The sequence below is a fragment of the Heterocephalus glaber genome, unplaced genomic scaffold (assembly GCF_053883595.1).
Source record: "Heterocephalus glaber isolate CG9 unplaced genomic scaffold, H.glaber_assembly_v1.0 deba00000071, whole genome shotgun sequence".
In the NCBI taxonomy this organism is placed as follows: Eukaryota; Metazoa; Chordata; class Mammalia; order Rodentia; family Bathyergidae; genus Heterocephalus; species Heterocephalus glaber.
The window spans coordinates 35,293,377-35,312,865 of NW_028258137.1; the positions used below are offsets into that span (position 1 = coordinate 35,293,377).

General features: G+C 51.5%; 1 protein-coding gene across 12 annotated transcripts in view; it reads right to left on the reverse strand.

Annotated features, from left to right (window-relative positions):
* The window catches only part of Adcy7 (adenylate cyclase 7), a 65,569-nt gene extending 46,155 nt beyond the window's left edge, over positions 1–19,414 (reverse strand). For 3 of the 12 annotated variants that reach the window (XM_021260939.2, XM_021260938.2, XM_021260937.2), the window contains exons 1-2: positions 18,700–19,155; positions 17,144–17,279 (exon numbers count right to left, since the gene is read on the reverse strand). The gene's annotated coding sequence lies outside the window, so the exon portion shown is untranslated. Of the gene's footprint in view, positions 1–2,660; positions 2,974–14,632; positions 14,889–17,143; positions 17,280–17,382; positions 17,730–18,699; positions 19,159–19,323 lie in introns of those variants that run through there. The other 9 variants (XM_087206735.1, XM_087206737.1, XM_087206729.1 and 6 more) reach the window with 9 other exon arrangements.
* Between the last annotated feature and the right edge of the window lie 75 nt (positions 19,415–19,489).

Genomic DNA, 19,489 nt, shown 5'->3' on the forward strand with positions numbered 1-19,489 from the left:
GGATACCAAGGAGGCCCTTCTACCCAGCCCTGGCCATAGTCACCTCCCAGGTTTCCCAGGGATGTCCAGTCTCCCACCCAAGTCGGAGAGCCCTGTGGCACTAAGAATGAAATACCCAGGCAGCGTGTGTGTCTCATTTAATCCTTGCAAACATTCCATGCATGGCATCATGAGCAAGCCCACACCACAGATGCAAGGATCAGGCTCCCTCCTTGATCACCTCACCCCTGCTGGGGCAGGCAGAGGGGACAGGAACCGGGGCCGCCCGACCAGGGAGAGTGTTCTGTGCTGGAGGTGGGGGTGGACAGTGACCTCCAGACGCCCTGGCTCTCTGGGCTCCTCCAAGATGCAGACTCACGCCTGGCTCTTGGCTAGAGTCTTTCAGAGCAGTGAAAGACTCACTCCGGCCCAGAAGAGTCTGGAATGGGCCATTCTGGGACAGGCGCCCATGATGACACTTCCACCTCTGCCCTGTGGGCCCCTGGACTTTCTTGGGAAAGCAGGAGAGGGAATGCTTCTGTCACCTCAGTGTGAATGAGCCTCACACCCCCTGCCTCCAGGACAGGAGAGGGGAGACCAGCACCACGGATGGGTGGCCACACAGCCCCTCGGGGTAACCCCAGTTGTGGTGGAATGGCAAGGATGACAAGCTTGGTGGTGGGAACATCTACCTCCCTGCTAAGACAGGACCCCCAGCCATCCTGAAGTAGGCCCAGTGACAAGGTCAGGCCAGGTGCAGGGGTCCCCCTTAGAGGAAGCTGATTCCTCATCAGCCAGAGAGGGGCCCCCCACAATCAATCCTTCAGCTCCCTGCCCCGCCTAGCTTCCAAAGACAAGGCATGGCGTCCTGACTCCATCCAGACCTCAAACACGATGGTTCTCCACAGGTGGGGTGCACACAGGTGGACACCCAGAGACTGACTTTCTAGGAGCTCCAGGATAAGACTGTACCTCCGGGCCTCTGTTGCCCCCATGTAAATGGGGGACAAATGACATCTATGGCATGGGGCAGCAGGGGAGACCAGGAATGGGTCAATCTAATACGTAGTTACAAACTGTAAAGGGGGGTGCGCACCTCTAAAGAGACATCACTCCGGGTTGGGCTTCTGTCTTCCTTTTGAGAAGCATCTCTGTCCTGTCACTCCTGCCCCATCCCACCTCTCACGTCTAAACCCTCAGGCACCCACCTCTGAACCCTAACCCCTGACCTCCTCCTGACATGGAGGTCACTCCTCACTGCACCCCACATCCAGCCTCCAGGACACAGCCACCTCTTTTCCACAGAGACACTGCTGGTGGCCACACCTTTCCTGCTGATCCCCAACAATCAGAAAGCACACTGCCCCCCCCCCACAGTCACCCTGAAGCGAGAGCCACAGAAAAACCCCAGGAGACCCAGGGCCCTCTGGAAATGGGAAGATGCCCAGCCAGTCAGAATGTGCTGTGCTCAGAAAAGGCCTCCCCAAACCCCCGACACCCCACTTCCTGCAGGGCACTGCAGACTTCCTCTCAAACGCCTGCTTGTCATTTAAGTATCTCCACTAGCCTTGCCCAAGACAATAATGCCTTCATGATGTTACAGATTTAATGTCCTTGGCAGATTTTTTTCTCAGGCACACTAAAACAAATACTTTCACATTTTAAACGTGCTCGTCCACATGTAGGTGGAGACCCCTGCAAAGTCTGGTCCACTCTGAGATGTGAAGGTCTAGCCCACCCCTCACATCATCTGCCTGCCCATCTGGGGCTGAGCTGGTGACACCATTAGTCACACAGCACTTCCAGGCTCAGCCAGCCACACCATGGCCTCCCATCCAGGCCTTGGAGCCAGGGGCCTGCCGTGTGGAGGCCTGGCCCAGCCCCACATCCAGGCCCTCTGCCGCCTCCCCTGGGGCTGGCCCGGGAGGAAGGCTTGCTCCCAGCTGGCCCTGCCACTGAACCCGACATAGCGACATGGAGAGGAAGCACCTGCTCACCCTGTGGCTGTGCATATGTGTTCAGACGAGCACACATGAAGATCCAGAAGGACCCCTCCACACTGCCCACCTTGGTTCAGGGCCTTAGCTTCCTCCAGGGAGTGGAGGGAAGGGGCATCGTTCCCCTTCCCAGGGCATCTGCAGACTCTATCCAATTTAAAGGTTTAATTTTTTTCCCTCTTATTTGTGGTTCTGGAGACGGAATTCAGGCCCTCACACATGCTAGGCAAGTGCTCTACCACTGAACTACACCTCCAGGTCCCATTTGCAGAGTTTTCTTTTTATTTGTTGTTGTTTTACTTATAAAATAAATTCCCTCGCCAATTTTTACTTTCTTTGAGAAAAGTAAAGTGTACTTGTAAATGTAAAATTACAGCCTTGAAAAGAAATGTGGATATCTGAGCACTTGTGGTTCCCAGAATTTTAGGGGGAAGCAGCCAAATGAACAACACTGTGGTCACAACAGCACTTTCTTGTCAGGCTGGGAAAGCCGGTGACAAGTTGTCTCTGGTCCCCTGTCAAGGAGCCGCCTCTCCCCATCGTCTGCCCAGGAAGCTCCAGAGTACCTCCTCAGGCCAGGCCCACGGGGCCTCCCAGGCATCTGGGCTGAGGGCCTGTCCAGCCCCGTCCCCTCAGTCTAGTCCTCGGGGACAGCTTCCATCCCATCCCCACACCCTGCCTTACCTGGCTCTCCTGGGACCCCTCAGCTGCTGGACCAGGCTCTGAGCCTGCAGGGAGGTGGCCTGGCCCTCGCCTGCCCTTTACCGGACAGCGTCCAGTCTCACACATGTGGAGACTCCCTCCACCGTCTACCTAATGAGCATGAGTCACATCTGGGACCCACCACTTCCTGCTCTGGCGGCTCAGTGCCTCTCGCCTGCCTGCTTCTTGCTTGCCCGCTAGCTCAGGGTGTGAGAGGGCCCCTCTCCGGTTGGGGGAGCCACCAGGCCAGGCTCCCAGCTCCAATGACTTCATGGAAATTTGAAGCTTGAAGCTGGAATGATTTTGAAAAAAAAAAAAATAATAAAACAAGAACCAAAAACCTCCATTAGAGGCCCCAAGACAACTGCTCCAAGCAGGGAGCAAATGTATCCTTAATAAGCAATTAGAGCAGCAGACAGCCTGGCACGGCGCCTTGGCCCAGCTATCCACTCTCAGACAGCCCCTCTCGCCTCCCTGGAACTCGGTTTCCCCATCCAGGTCACGAGGCAGCCCAGGAGATGGCCTGAGAGTTCACAGGTCTCCATCTAGCCCACCACCTCTCCATTTCATACCTGCCCCAGCCAGGGCTCGGCCTTGGGGTTTCTATTCCAGACAGCGGAGCCCCTGGAACCCAGCAGCCAGGACCAAATGAGACCAGGCATCAAGCCCCAGCTCCCCTTCTACTCTGCCAAGGTTATGGGGAACTCAGCAGTGAGATAGCAAACTGGGACAGGCTGGAGACCTGGGAGCAGGAACCCCCCGAGATGGAAAGGGAAGCCTCGGGCCTGCCCGGGATGGACTGCCTGGTCCTCAGGGAGCCCTCTGAGGATATGACTTGGGTCCTGAGACCCGATTCTTTTTTCCCCTTCCTTCATCTGCTCCTTTTCCTCCTGTCTACTTCCCTCCCCTCTCACCCATCCATCCACCCACCCTGCCTGCCTGCCCACCTGCCCTCCTGCCTACCTTCCCTTGGCAAGGTCTTGCTATATAGCCTAGTCCAGGCTGGCCTCAAACTTGAGATCTTCCTCCCCCTCCTATGTCTAGGGTCAGTCATTGTGAACTCAAGGTCTTCCAGTCTCTGCACCCTCTCCCATCACAGCTCCCTTGCTGCTCTGCCTTTCTAGAAAGTGGCCACACTGTCAGAAGCTGTGTCCTTGGTGCCCAGCACCAATGAGGCACAGAATGGATATTCGGTGCATGGTGGGGACAGAACATAGTAAGTGTAATTTTGGTGCCAGGCTCTTGAGGTCACCTGGGGGCTTAGTAGGTGACCTCAAGGTCCAACATCTGGTGTGGAGACAGGTATAGGATCCACACAGGGCCCTGGGCTGCTGCAGGAGCCATTACAGGGAGGGTGTGGGGGCCCTCCTGGGCTTGGCCATTTACTCTCTCCTTTCAGCACACATCTCCCAGTCCCAGGCATTCCAAAGCAAGGAGGGGACTGCCATTACCAAGAGGGGGACAAGGCAAGCCACAGACCAGGAGAAGAAGGTACTCAAAACACGCACCACTGACCAAAGATTCCTCTGCAGAACATATAAAGATCACACACAAATCAGTAAGAAAAAAGATAGACAGCCCAATTAAAAGATAGGTGATAGCCAGACACAGTGGTGCACATCTGAAGTTCCAGCTACACAGGGGGCTGAGGCAAAAGGATCACTGGAGCCCAGAAGTTCCAGGCCAACCAGGGAAGCACAGCAAGACTGTGTCTCAAACAAATAAAAAACCAAAAAGATGGGCAAAAGATAGGTATTTCAACAATGCAGCTATCAAAAGGATCAACAAACACCTGCAAAGATACTCAACATCATTAACTATCAGCAAATTAAAACCACACTGAGATTCTATTATGCTAGAATAGCTAAAATTAAAAGGAAAATACCAAGTGTTAACAAGGATGTGGAGCAACTCCAACCCTCAAACACTGCTGGTAGGAATGTAAAGTGGAGCTGCCACGTTGGAAACCCACTTGGCAGTGTGGACCACAGCTAACCGCATACTTGCCCCGTGACTCAGTGATCCACGCTTAGGTGTTTACACAGAAATGAGCATGAATGTGCACAAAAGACTTGCATCCAAATGTTCAGTTTTAATCACAATTGTCAAACTGGAAACAACCTGAATGTCCTGCAATAGGTAAATGGATAAACAGATTTTCACAGATTCACATGATGGAAAATTACTCAGTAAGAAAAAGGGATGGAAGGGGCCAGGGATGTAGCTCAGTGCTGCTGCGTCTGCCTGGCAAGGACAAGGTCCTGAGTTTGATCCCCAGTACCATATAAAAGGAATGGATTACTGATAAATACACAAGACTATGGACCAACAGTACAGACATCGAGAATGAGAGAACCAGACATAAAAGAGCACATTCACATGTTCCCATTTACACGAAACTTCAGAAAAGATCAATCTTTCTGGGCTCCACGGTGCATGCCTAGGAGGCTGAGGCAGAAGGATCGAAAGTTCAAGCCCAGCCTGGACAATTTAGTGACTCGGGAAGATCTTAATCTCAAAATAAAATTAAAATAAAATAAAGGATTTAGATCTGTGTGAAGGTCCTGGGTTCCATGCCCAGGACAAGGAAGAATGGAAGGGAAGGAAAAGGGAGAAGAGGAAAGGAGAGAGGATGGGGGGGGGGCAGAAAGTGCCTGGGGTATAGAAAAGAAAAAAAGAAAGAAAAGATTAACCTCACCTGCAGTGACAGGGGTTACCCCTAGGGAGGCTCCTGATTGGGAAGGGACACAAGAGACCTTCTAGGGGCCAAGAGATTCTGTGTCTCAATCTGGCTCTGGTGACACAGGTGTGCACAGAAGTCAAGCTCATCTCTGTGTACACTTAACGTTAGTGCAGTTGACTGTGTAAATTACACATCCCTTTTTTTTGGTACCGTGGATCGAACTCGGGTCCTTCCACTTGCGAGGCAGGTGGCAGAACCACTGCGCTAAATCCCCAGCCCGTACACATCCATTTTTAATGGGTATCGACTAATTCCCAACCCAGTCCTTTACTCAGTAGGGTATGGTGCTAGGTGCTAGGTAGACTTCGAGGAAACAAAGCAAGCTGGCTCTGAGCCAGCAGGCAAGAAGCCAACCACAGACTGGTACAGAGGGAGCTACGGTGAGAGGAGCTGGGACACAGGGGCCAGGAGAGGCTGGGGGTGGGAGTGACGGCAGCAGTGTGCGGTGACAGCTTGAGGAAGACCCGGAGAAGCCTGGACATGGGAGGGGCTCCCCACCGTCGGGTCCACAGGAGGCTCTGGACCACGCACAGCTGGCTGCACAGTCATACGACAGCAAATTGGCCACGGGATACCTGAGCAGCCTCCTTCCCAGCTCACACCTCGGAGCACACAGTGGTCACACTCTCCCTACCACCCCCACGCCTTGCCCCAGCCCCAGTGCACCCGACACCTGACACCCGGAGCCTCACACCAGGGCCCGCAGCCTCCACTGCACAGAGGTCGGGTCCCCTGCTGAGTGTGGGCAGAGTACTGAGACCACACAGCAGGCACCTTGATTCCCTGTCCACCCCACAGGGAAGGTCCTGCTGCTGTCCCCTCTACCGAAGAGGAAACTGAGGCTCAGAGAGGCCAGGTCACTTGCTCAAGCACACACAGCTACCAAAGGCACAGTCAGGATTCAGTGTCGCCTCTGCCTGACTCCAGGGCCTGTGCTCTTCACGGACCCCAACCCTCCATAGGACCAGGGAAGGGTCCTCTTGGGAACAGACTGCCCCCAGCTCTCCAAGCTCTGGCATGTATGCTCCCCAGTTTGCCAAGGAAACTCTCCATTGGATTTTTGATAAGGTCCTCCTATAGTGCAGGCTGCCCTTGAACTCACTGTGCAGCCTACACTGGCCTTGAACTCAAGGCGATCCTCCTGCCTCAGCCTCTTGAGAGCTAGGATTACAGGCATGTGCCACTAAGCCTGGCTTCCATGTTTTCTTCATCTCCCCAGGAGGTAGCCTCAGAGTTTCAAAGCATCAGGACAGGGAATAATGGGTTCTACATGCTCAAGGGGCCAGGCCCCAGCCCTAATCCTTTCCTGTCTCAGGAAGGGACCCCACCCTCCTCCCTGGGGACAGGGACCCAAAAGTGACTTGGACACAACAAACAGTCAGGCAGTCTTAGGCTGGGAGCAGGGTCTCACCAACATGGCACCAGCGCTGGGGAGAAGACCTCCTCCCCCAGGGGAAGAAAAAGGGCCTTCACGGAGAAGGGGGACAAGATGAGGTTATGTGAACAGAACTGCAGCAAAAGTAAGGCGGAGAGCACTATCAGTCAGTCAAGGGACAAATACTGCCACATCCTGAGCGTACAGCCCAGTCCCATTGTATGAACACAGATGTGGAGCCCTAGCCTCGCCAGAAGGAGCCCACAGAGCCCAGTGACGTTCAAACTCGGGCACGTTTCTACAGGGGCAGGGGTGTGAGGAGAAACCGTTTCCTTCCCCTGTCAGAGGGCTCACAGCAGCCTGGGGAGGTGGCCTGAGCAAGGGTCTGTGCAAACTCTTCCAGGAAGCCTTCCCCATCATCCTCTTCTATGGGGCCGCTGTAGAGGACACAGTGTTAACCTCTCTGTAGCAGCACTGGGAAGCAGCCCTGGCCTCCAAGGTTGAGCTGAAGGGAATGGGCATGGGGCTCAAGGTGGGCCCCTGAGACACTATCCTGGGGCTTTGGTTAGGACTACATGGGAGAAGTGCTCTCCTTGATTCCTCAAATAACTAAAAATGCAACTACCATATAACTCAGTTATACCACTCCTGATTATATTCCTGACGGAATTCAAGTTATTCCACAGGAATCCCTGCATATCTAGGTTTACCGGGGCAAAATTCACAACAGCCAAGATATGGAACCAGCCTAGGTGCCCCACAACAGATGAATGGGCAAAGAAAATGTGGTACACAAAGCCGAGCATGGTGGTGCACACCTGTAATCCCAGCACTCTGGAAGGCTGAGGCAGGGGAGTCAAAAGTCTGAGCCCAGCCTGGGCAACTTAATAGCTTAGTGAGATCCTGTCTCAAAATTAAAAAGTGTTAGATATGGAGCTCAGTATAAAGGCTCCAGGTTCAATAACCAGCACCACAAAAAAAAAAAAAGGAGGAGGAGGAATGGAAGGGAAGAAATAAGGATGGAAAGGAGGGAGAGAAAGAGGGAGGGAGGGAGGAAATGTGGGACATATATACACAATGGAGTATTATTCAGCTATAAAGAAGAATGAAATCATGTAATCTTCAGGAAAATGGATTGAACTGTAATTCATCATGTTCAACCAAACAAGCCAGACTCAAAAGAGACAAGTACCACATAGTCTTCCTAATAGGGAGTATAAAAAACAGAAAACACCACATACACAGAGATAATACAGGAGAGTAGAAGGGAGACTAGGAGGGGAATACAGGGATAGGAGAAAAGAGAATAAGGGAGGGTAACAGGGGGATGGATATGATCAAAATACGTTATATGCATGTATGAAAAGCCTACCATGAAACCCAACATTCTGTCAAATTAATGTGCAGTAAATGACTACGCAGTAACAACTACTACGTAGAGAGGCATGAAAGATGGGAACCAAGAGCCACCGGGCCACCTTTGCCCCCTGCTGTTCATGCCCCATGCTGCCCGTGTGGCCATAAAACATGGCGTACATCACATGCATGACCTCTGAGGTCACAAAAGCCATCGAGGCTTCCATCTTGCTCTCGAGGGTCCCCCCTCGCAGGGAGCCAGACACTGTGTTGTGAGGACACTCAGCCTGTGGAGATTTCGATGCAGCCAGGAGCTGAGGCCTCCACCTATGAACAGCACCACCCTGCCAACCACTCGGCACGGCCACCTTGCAGCAGACCCCCCAGCTCCCAGGCAGCCTCCAGTGCCTGCACTTGACTGCTTCCCGGACGGCAGGCCCCTCAGGGTCCCTAAGCCAGAGTCACCAGTGAAGTCTGAATCCCTGGTCCACAGAAATTGTGCAATAAATGGAGTAACCTTGTATGCACCAATAGATTATAAACATGACTATTTCGTGGGAGAACTTGCCACATAAGACAGGATGGAGAGAGAACTAGAGTCTTCGTGACACCACTTGAGTCCCTGGATCCAAGCATATCTGAATCCTTACCAATTCTCCCCCTTTACTTACGACAACCCCTTTTCTCCCCTTCCCTTGGGTTGGGGTAGTGCTTCTGGCACCAGAAGCACAAAGAAATCGAACTCCCTCCCTCTCTCCTGTAGCACCCTCCCTGTTTAGGTGCAACCATGGGTCCTGCCTTCTCTTTCACCAGACCCACCATGCAGGAGGCAAAGACTGCCTCCCTGAACACCAGGGACTCAGAGGCCTTCATGACGTGTCTGCCAGATTAACTGAAACCCAGATTCTCAGCCAGGTGTGATGGCGCATGCCTGTAATCCCAGAGCTAGGGAGGCTGAGGCACGAGGACTGCCAAGTGTTCAAGGCTACACAGAAGTTCAAGGGCAGCCTGACCAACATAGAGAGATCCTGTCTGAAAAAACAATGACAACAAACTCAGATTCTCCCAGCAAGAATACAGAGCAGAAGCCTGGAACGCACTCTTCGAAGCCAGGGTCCCCCTCAAGGCTCACCCTCCTGGAGAGGATGGAGCAGGTGGACTCAGTGCTGGCCTTGGGCTCAGCTGCTCCACACTCTGGCCAGGCAGGGCTAAGACGCCTCTCAAGGCAGCAGAGCCTTGTGGTCCCATCACTCTGCCCCCTTTCAGATCAATTTTCCACCCGGGGCCAGTGAGCATTCCAGGGCGTCTGAGCACCTCCTCTGCCCTCCACCCTCATCTCTTCCTGGCCTGGGATTGCAGTGACCCCTTCCTTTCCCAGGCCAGGAACCCATTTGATGCCCAGGGTCATGCCCTCCTATGACCAGCAGAAAGCAGGGTCTCCAGAGGGGAAGGGACTTAAGGACACTCGACCAGTGACAACTTACAGGACAGGGCGAGGCTTTGTGCCTGGACTCAGTGATGGTCTTAACAGGTGGTCTGGGTGAGCCTGAAGGGGCACCAAATAAACACAGGTTCTAGGTAAACAGCACCTCTACTCTCACACTCAGCTCCCTGTAACCCAGGACCTCCTGGGTGGAAATCTAAGCAGCTGCCTGGGCCCAGCTCCCAAGGCGGGAGGAAGGACGTCCCCTGCAACAGTGGGTGGCACAGCTGCCCAAGAGCAGGGCCGGTCCCCTGACCCAGGGAGCCAGGGCTTTGCAGAAGGAAAGGGGCAGCTGGGGTCATAGTGTGTTGAGTAATAGCAGAGAATCCAGCAAGAACAGATGTGGAAGCGATGGCCCTGCCAGCCGAATAGCCTTATTTCCTTTGAAAAATGTGGTAGTTGGATCTTGCCAGCAGCCGCCTGTCCTCCCCTGCACCCAGCCTACTGTGACAGCGGAAGAGCAGGGAGGAAGACATTACCCCTTCTCAGCGGATCTCAGGAAGCAGATGACGGAGAGGCCACGAAGTGAGGACAGGGCTGCAGAGCCGTGCACAGCTGGGGTTGCAGCACAGGCACCCAGAGTGCATGAGCCCTGGGTTCCAGCCCCAGCACCTGGGGGACAATCAGAGCAAGACCCCAGATCTCAGCAGCTATCACCAGATGACAGAATTTAGCAGTTTTAATTCAAATCTTTTTGTGTCTTGTTTTTCAATTTTTCTCTAATGAAAGTACTAACCAATTAAAAGACAACAGGAGAAAAAGCAACAATGATGAAGAAAAAGCAGAATAAGGAAAAAGTACACTCTGAGATTAGGAGTTCTCCAAACAGCAGCAAACTCAGCACTACTTGTAATACAGCAAAAATGCAGGGGTTTATGATAATTAAAAATATTATATTAGCTGGAGCATGGTGGCTCATACCTGTGATCCCAGCAGTCTGGACGCCTCAGGCAGGAGGATCATGAGTATAAGCCCAATCTGGGCAATTTAGCAAGACTCTTTAAAAAAAAAATTTAAAGGGCTAGGATGTATCGTAGTGCAAAGCCCCTGGGCTCAATCCTCAGTACTGCCAAAAAGTAAAAAAAAAAAAGTTAAAACTGTGGAACATCCCAGCTGCCAAGAGTACATAAGGAGACACAAGCAAACAATGTGAGGCTTTTGAAAGCGGGCCGTACTGTCTCTAACATGCTGCTGTGTGCAAAAGTGAAAACACACCAAGCCTCTGGACACAGCTACTTCACAGGATGAAGGGATGAGGAACACACGTGTAGGGAGCTGACCTGCAGGAAAAGAGACATGGCTGCAACACACACCTGCAGGAGAGGCTGGGAGAAGGGAGTGTCAATCCCATGACAAAAGACTTCAAAAATGTCACAGCCACACCTGTAATCCCAGTATCACAGGTTTGAGACTTGGAAACATGGATACTGAAAGAGTGGTTATGTTACTGCCTATTTTTATGTGTGGTGTTAATATTACGTGTTTTTTTATCTTACTGCAAATTGGTCAACTATAGTTGTAGGTATTTATGGAGTACAGAGCGACATTACAATTGTTTACGTGATACAATTGAATCAAGCTACTTGGTAAGTCCATCACCTCAGATACATGCCATTTTTGTTGTAAAAACATATGAAGGGTTTTTTAAAAAATAGTTATTAACAACAGTCATCACCCTGTGCCAAAAACCTCTGAAACTTACTCCTCTCACTTAACTGAAACTTTGTACCTGTACCCTTGTTGTAAGTAGATACGTTTATTGAAGATCACAGGACCATAGCAAGAATGGGCAGGAGGGAGCAGAACAGTTAGAAAGGCAGCAGGAACAGGCAGGAGGGAGAGAACTCTCCATGAGCCTCTGACGAGCCTTACACAATTCAGGCTTCCTGTATTTAAAGGGTCAGATGCTGACTTCAGGTGCCTCCCATTCCGACTCCCACTGGTGTTGGAATGGTCTGCCACCTTGGGCACCATGACCTCCTAAGCTTAGGTGCCTGCCCCCAGCTGAATAAAGGGAAAGGAATGGCTCAGTTTCCCCATTTCTGAGTGTCACATATGCTTTGACCAGTGTTCCCCCACCACCCTAGACTCTAGTAAAGACCCTTCTACCTCTGCTTCTGGATTCCATCATTTCATATTCCACACATGGGTGAGATCATGTATTTGTCCTTCTGTGCTTGCCTTATTTAGCAAAATTCCTTCCAGGTTCATCCATGTTCTTGTGAACTTCCTTCTTTTTAGAGGCTACATAGCATTCTATTGTTTATATGTATCAGTCTCTTTATCCATTCATCAGCTGATAGACACTTAAGTTGTATCTGTGTCTTGACTCTTATGAATAGTGCTGCAGTGCACATGGGTGTGCAGCTCTTTCTTTAATCTGATTTCAAATCCAGTGGAAGTGATATTGTTGAATCCTATGGTAGTCTTATGGTAGTCTCAGTTTCTTTAAGCTTCCTTACTTCCTTTCAGTTTTTAATAATAGCTATACTAATTTACATTCCCCTCCATCCCTGGGCAAGGGATTCTCTTTCCTCCACACCCTCACCAACTTATCTTTTTAACCATCCTGACAGGTGAGAAGATATCTCACTGTGGTTTTAATCTGCATTTCCCTGGTGATTAGTGATGCCCAGCATTTTTCCATATACCTGTTGGCCATTTGTAAGTCTGCTTTTGAGATGTGTCTACCCAAGTTCTGCCTGAATTTTAATTGAGCTATTTTTTTTTCTATTAAGTTCTTTGTATATTTTGGATACTAACCCTATAGCCATGTTTGACTTGCATAAATATTTTCTCCCAATTCATAGGGTGTTTGTTCATTCTGTGAAATTTACCTCCTTTTCTGTGCAGCTTTTTAGTTTGACATAATCCCACTTGTCTACTTTTGGTTTTGTCAACAGAACTTCTAGAGTGAAATCCAAAAAATCAGTATACAGACCAATGTCATGGAGCTTTCCTCCTATGTTTCCTTCTAGTAGCTGTCTTTGCACTTTCAGGTCTTATGTTGTAGTCTTCATTTGAATCGATCTTGATACAGAGTATGAGACCAGGGTCCAATTTCATTCTTCCCTCTATGAATATCTGGTTTTCTCAAGATCATTTATTGAAGAAATTTAGCCTTTTTTTCCATTGTATGTTCTTGGAAACTTTATTGAAAATCAATCACAAATGCTTGGGTTTATTTCTGTACTCTATATCCTGTTCCATTGGTTAGTGCATCTTCTTTAATGTCAGAACCATGCTGTTTTAATTAGTAGAGCTTTGTAGCATACTTTGAAATAAAGTAGTTTAATACTTCCTGCTTTTTGCTGAAGACTACTTTGGCTCCTTGGGGTCTCTTGTAGTTTTACATGACTTTTAGGTTTTCTTCTTCTATTTCTGTGAAGAATATTAGAATTTTGATAGGAATTGTATTGAACATGTAGATTGATTTAGGTAATAGGGACATTTTAACAGTATTAATTGTCCCAACCCATGAATACAGGATATCTTTCCATTTGTGTGTGTCTTCAACGTCTTTTATCAATGTTTTATAATTTTCAGTATACAAGTCTTCCACATCCTTGGTTACATTTCTAAATATTTTGTTTTGATGCTCTTATAAATGGGATTTTTAAAAATGTCTTTTCTGGGCAGCTGTTAGTATATAGAAACCCTCTTGATTTTTGTGTGTTGATTCTGTATCATGCAGCTTTACTGTATTCATTTATCAGTTCTAACAGGTTTTTTCTTTTTGGTGGTCCATATTTTTTAAGAGTACTTGTCTTTTTGTGGCATAGGCCCCAGTTTTGATGGATGAAGTGGACTGATGTGCTGTCAGAGGGAGAGTGTGGGTGCAGGATGACTCCAGGCTGCTCAGGAGCAGGAGACCACTCAGGCTGCGGATGAATCTGATGGAGTAGCACACTATTCTCCCTCTAGTGAATGTTCGATTTTCCTAACGAAATGTTGAAATGCTATTCCCAGAAGTGCTCCTACATCCATTGTCTCATCCGAGTGGCACAAAGTGAAGAAGCCACATCCCACAGAGGAGGAATGTGCAGAGGGGAGGTGACTCATCAGGCTCCCAGAGCCAGTACCACAGAACGAGCCATGATACTGCTCCTGGAAGGAGGCAGACAGACGATCAGACAGGTGATGGACAGCCTGACACATAGGGGCCCCTCCCGAAGCCTCCAAGACCCTCTTGCTGTAAGTGAAGAAGGCTCTCTGGTTCCCACCTCCTATGTCACCCACTAGAGGAGCACAGGAGACACATTCCTCCACCTCCTGCCAAACCCACAGGGACTCAAAGGCTAAGAGTGCCAGCCTGGGCGGCAGGCACACAGCATCTCCACACCTCTCCTGGAAGAGCCTTCCCCAGGATCCCTCCCTGTCTCATCCTCTGACCACAAAAGATTTTACTGGGTAATAGAAAGCTCTCAGCGGGTGCCTGGAACCTCCCTGCCCCCAGACACAGTCCTACCACACACCCACATCCAGACTGTGTGCCGTAAAGGGGCACCACAAAGTCACAAAATGAACTCTAAAAGAAGAATCCCCAAATGCATACGAGGACTTAGCTACCACTGCTTGGTCCAGCACTCTAACTGCAGAGATGCAGGAAACAACCTAACTGTCCAGCTACAGGGAACAGAGAAATCAACCCAGGCTCCTCTGGGATGGATGTGGGGCTGATCCTGATGTCCGTCTGAGAACATCTCAAATTCCCTTGACCCCAATTCCACAAAAAGCCTGGGACAGACAAAATTCTCCTTAGAGGACAATAACAAAAGTTGTTATCCTCAAATTTCTCTTAATGGAAAAAATGGAAATAAAGTCTTTGTAAATAGGGAAGGGTGGAGGGGGTAAAGGGAGGGCTAGGAATGGGGAAAAAATAAGAACCAAGATGCATTATGTAAAGGTACAATTCCCAATGAGAAATTAATTGTGCTGTATACCTAAAATGTACCAATGAAAGAATTTAACAACAAAAAAATTTTTTTTTCTCTTACCGTTGAAAAAAAAAAAAAAGGGCCGGAGATCTAGCTCAGTGGTTCCAGCATCTGCCTGGCAAGTGCAAGGGCCCAAGTTCGATCCCCGGTACCAAAAAAAAAAAGAAGTCATTAGGGCTGGGGATATAGCTCAGTGGTGCCTCGCCTGCCATGCAAGCACAAGGTCCTGAGTTCGATCCCTGGTACTGGGGTTGGGGGGTGTGCAGCTCAGCAGTAGAACATCTGCCCAGCATGCGTGAGGCCTTGGGTTCCATTCCTACCAGAAAAAAGCAACAAGTCACCCAGAAGGCTATATTCCAACATGCCAACAGTTTGCCTCAAAGATTACAAATCCTAAGCTTTTTTCCTCACCTTCTTGCTATATTTTCTGATTTTTCAATAATCAAATCCAATTAATTTCTGTAATTAAAAATTAAAACCAGTAAAAATAAGAAATGAACTAATGTGCTCCTCCTAAGAATGTAGTTCAGAGCCTTGGCCTGGGTGGAGAAGCCCTGGCTTCCTGTCCCAGCACTGCTGCTCCCTGTCTTCGAGACCTCAGAGGGTCACACTGCCCTCTGAGCCTCAGTTTCCTGTGTGTCACACCAAACACACCAGCTGAGCTCCAGGGCTGTCCTCACTGAGCCTGCTTCTGCACTGCGAGATGGAGATACAAGGCACACCCACAGGTCAGTAAGCAATGTCCCCCACCCCCAACACACAGGGCTGCCCATTTTCCCCTCTGCTCAAACCCTTCCTAATGGCCCCACCCCCAGGCTGAGAGGGAACTGGCCACACTAGAGGGCAAAACTGAGACAAAGCCATCTTCGAGGCCTCACAGGCAAAGGCCAGCAATCTTTCCAACTACCCCTCCAGGAAGGCGGAATGCATAGTCCCATTTCACAGAGAAATGACCAGAGGCTCAGAGAAGAGCTCCTGCAGAGCTTCTGTCAGTAGCCACACACAGCAGCAGGATGGTAAGGAAAGCTGGAAAGGAAACTAGAAATCTAGGTGGGTGGGTCTGTTTGCTTCTTCATTTGTTTTGTGGTACTGGAGATTAGGGGCTGATGCACTGACACCCACACAGCTAGGAAATACAGAGCTGGGGCTCAAGCCCAGGGGCTCTCTCTTGAGCCTGTGCTCCTGTCCTCCAGGCCTCAGAGCATATCACATACAGCCTTTGTTCTAATTACTGAAAATGGGATCCCTCTGCACACACAGACACTGCATAAACCACCTCACTCAGCAGGTGGTCATTCACTAAAGGGCCCTGTGCATACACTGGCTAAGCCTCCTGCCACCAGCTCTCTGCACCTGGCACTGGCCCTGGCTGGAGGCCCACTACCCCCAGCCTATGGGCCCCATGTAGCCATTTCCACATAAAGAACGTGCTCAGTTGCAGAGGAGCCACCCTCCTCCTTGCAAACAGGGGGACAGAGAAGGCCAGGGAGTGCTGGGGCCAGCAGTGCCTGCCTTCTTTCCTCTTAAAAGAACATCCAAGCCCAAAGCTGTCCAAAGGCAGAAGAAAGTAAAGGTTCCAGAGACCGTGTCAAGTCCTAAGAGTTCCAGGCCACATCCCTGATCCACAGACCACCAGGGCTGAAGGGACCACAGAAGCCAGTTGTCCAAGAGGGCCTTGAGCACTAAGACACACAGCAGGGCTACACTGGAACAAGGCGTGACAGGAAGAAGGAACAGCCAAGCAAGGGCTGGACGCCAACTGAAAGGGGCTCACACACAGTCTGCATGAGCTGCAAGAGCAGGAAGAAGAGCCTGCAGGCCAATGTCACATACTCAGCCCTCAGCGTGAGTCCCTGGGCCTCTGCCCAGAGCTCAGCCTATAAGGGAAGCAGTCCATTCCCCTCTGGGCCAGGGCCCCCTGTCCATAAGTCCAGTGCCTGGCAGCTGTGGCTCCCCAACACGGACAGCTTGGGGCCCAGAAAACGATGCTAATTTGCTAGAATTGCCCTGGCCTGGAGCCGCCAGAAGGGGACTGGCCACCACCCCTGGCTCCCCATCCATCCTCTGGCCAGCCTTAAGGCACTTTCCAACAGTCAGAAGCCACAGGAATGGCAGAGTGACTACGGAAGCTCTGACATTAGCCAATCAGGGCGCCCTCTGCTGGCTTACCCAGGCATTCTGTTAGAGTTGGAGACTAATTGGTACCAAGATGTATCACAGCCCTGGGACCTGCCTCTTCAGCCTCTTCTATTAAATCTAGAAGCTGCATCTGCCCTCAGACTTCATTTGTAAACCCAAGTCCAGGTGTCAGAGCAGAAGGACTGAACATTTACCAGCACAAACACCAAAGGCTTTGCTTTTTTTCCCCATTGTAGACATTTTGAAAATACAAAAAGCATGAGTAAATAAGAAAATGATCTGTCAACACACTCCCCTAAAGATACCCCTATAAAGACCTCTCCCTATGCTTTACAGCCTGCCCCACCTGCTGTGTGAGGGTTTTGGGTCAAGGTGCAGTCTGTCTCCCGTATCGGCCAGTGGCCTTTGAGGGCAGGGACACACTCAACTCACCTGTGGGTGACACAGGCAGGTCCACCTGAGGCCACCTTGCTGGATTCAGCCAGGGGCCCACCAGCAGCTCTTGTGCCCAGCTTTGGAGGAAATGAGGTCAGGAGGCAGGCGTCAGAAGCAAAGCCCCAGAGGGCTTCTGGGTACAGGATAGAAACAAAAAAGGACATGTCGGCAGGTAGGGGTTAAGCAATGTATTTTCTCCCTCAGAGGTAGATTTAACAGACCCACTGAAGACTCACCTGTACTAAAATGGACTTGGCCAGAACATCAGAACAGGACAGAAGACCTGAAGTCAGGCCTGGTTCCAGCTCCAGGCCTCACTTGCTATGAGACCTTTAATGCCCTCAGTTTTCCCACCTCTAAATAGGGCTGATCATTCCAGTCCTGCCTAACTCATAATCAGCCCACACAAGGAATGTTTGGGGGCCTTCGAAACTGAGGACCCTTGGGAGGGCCCAGCAGGCCACACTTCTCCAAGGCCTCCTCCATAAAAAGCCTGAAAGTGCCCACTCTCAAAAGCCCAAGGACTTTTGAGGACCAAGAGGGCCCAGAGCCAAGGATCCTGGACTCCCAGCACTGGAGGAGGCGCTCTAGGTAGCACCCTACCCACCTTATGGACCCAACTTCCTGCTCCCGAAGGCCCAGCTGGCCACTTCTGTGCAGCCTCCTCACAGACCTGGGGTCACAGCTCCCAGGCTCCCTGCCTCCTGGAAGGAAACTGCTACAACTGAAGTCAGAGACTGAATCTGAGTCCTTGGTCTTGGCCCAAGCAGCTGTTGGCCACTCATCTCCTGTCCAGCATTAACCCGGGGCCACATCCTACCCATGAGGACCCCAAACATCTTAAAAAGGCTGCTTCTGAGGGAACCCATGCTCTCGTTTCCAGCTTTGGCTTGAGGACTCAGAAAGAACACAGTTCTTGGCTTTTGAGAGAGACAACAGCTCCAAGCCACCCTGAAAAACGTAGTCCTTCCTGTGGCGGTGGGGACCCAGGGAGGGGCCGTGCCTGGCCCACTTCCATTACCCAGCCTCTTCTGAGGTGGCCGCACCACCCCAACCCCCCAGCCTTGTCCTCCTGGGTTTTCTTCCCCGTGTAACATAAACAGCTTATCCTGGCCCCAGGGCGGCCAAGCAACAAAGCACCCTCTGCCATCGTGAGCCAGGCCCTCCTAGGCTCTGAAGGTTCCATCACGGGGACCCCGGATCCCTGTCTCTCTAGGGCGTCCGTCTTGTCATCCGGAAAGCGGGGGCCTCATCTGGGCGGCCTCTTTGGCAGTGCCAGGGGCGGAGGGGGTCTAAGAAGCCCCGATCCAAAGAGCTGAGATGGCGTGGAGAGACCGCAAGGCTAGGAGGGGCTCCGCGGTCCAGGACCAGCAGGCGGCGAACGTCCCGGGCCCCGCGTTCCAAGCGAGAGGGGTTCGCGGGGGCCGCCCCAGGCCACGTCCCTCCGTGCGGGGAAGCCCTACAGACACCGCCGCCGTACCCCACCCGCGACCGGGGGGCATCCTTGCGCTCCCTTCTGCCCGGCCCCGCGGCCCCTCAGAGCGAGAACGCACCACATCCGGCTCCAGCGCCGCCGGTGAGCGAGCTGCATCCGCACTGCGTCCGCAGTCCAAGTCCCGCGCACGTGCCCCCGGAGCCAACGCGGCCCCGCCGCCGGGAAACACTTTCTAGCAAACTATTTCAGCTGCGTCTGCTCCAGACCTCCCCCGCCCTGCAGGAACGCCTGTTTCTGGAAGGCTCCCCAGACGGCGGGCTAGTGCCCTCCCGCCAAGACGAGGACGCCTCAGTCCCAACCTCGTGTCTGACTCAGGGCTGGCCCCCTCGAGAGGGTCCGGCGGTGGGAACCGCCCGCCCACCGCCCGTGCTGGCACAGGCCTTCTTGACCTGGCCTTGGCTGGCACCAGGACAAAGCGTGCGTAAGAAAGTAGGTATGTAACCTGGGAATGGCCCCTGTAGCCCAGGCAGGGGCCCTAGAGTTGGCAGGGAAAACATCTGCTCTGTCTCTGAGGCACCCAGTCTGGGCGAGCAAGAAGTCTCTTCTGAGTCAGCTGGGAGGGGCCTCAAAGACCAAAGGAAGGAGTGACCAAGCCCGAGAGGGCATTTCAGCCGGAGACCTCCCTCAGTCCCTCCCTCCCTACCTGTCCAGAGCTCCCCGTAACCATGAATGGGGTTCTTACTTTGCTGGGAGAGTCACAACAGGTGCCCGTTTCTTAGGGCAAACTCCGAAGCCCTGGCCAGATTGACAGGGTTAGAAACGGAGGAGCTGAGTGAGCCACTCCCTTCCCTTCATTCAGCTGTGGGCACCGCCCCGCCCTGGTGATTATCCAGTTTAAACGTAGGAGG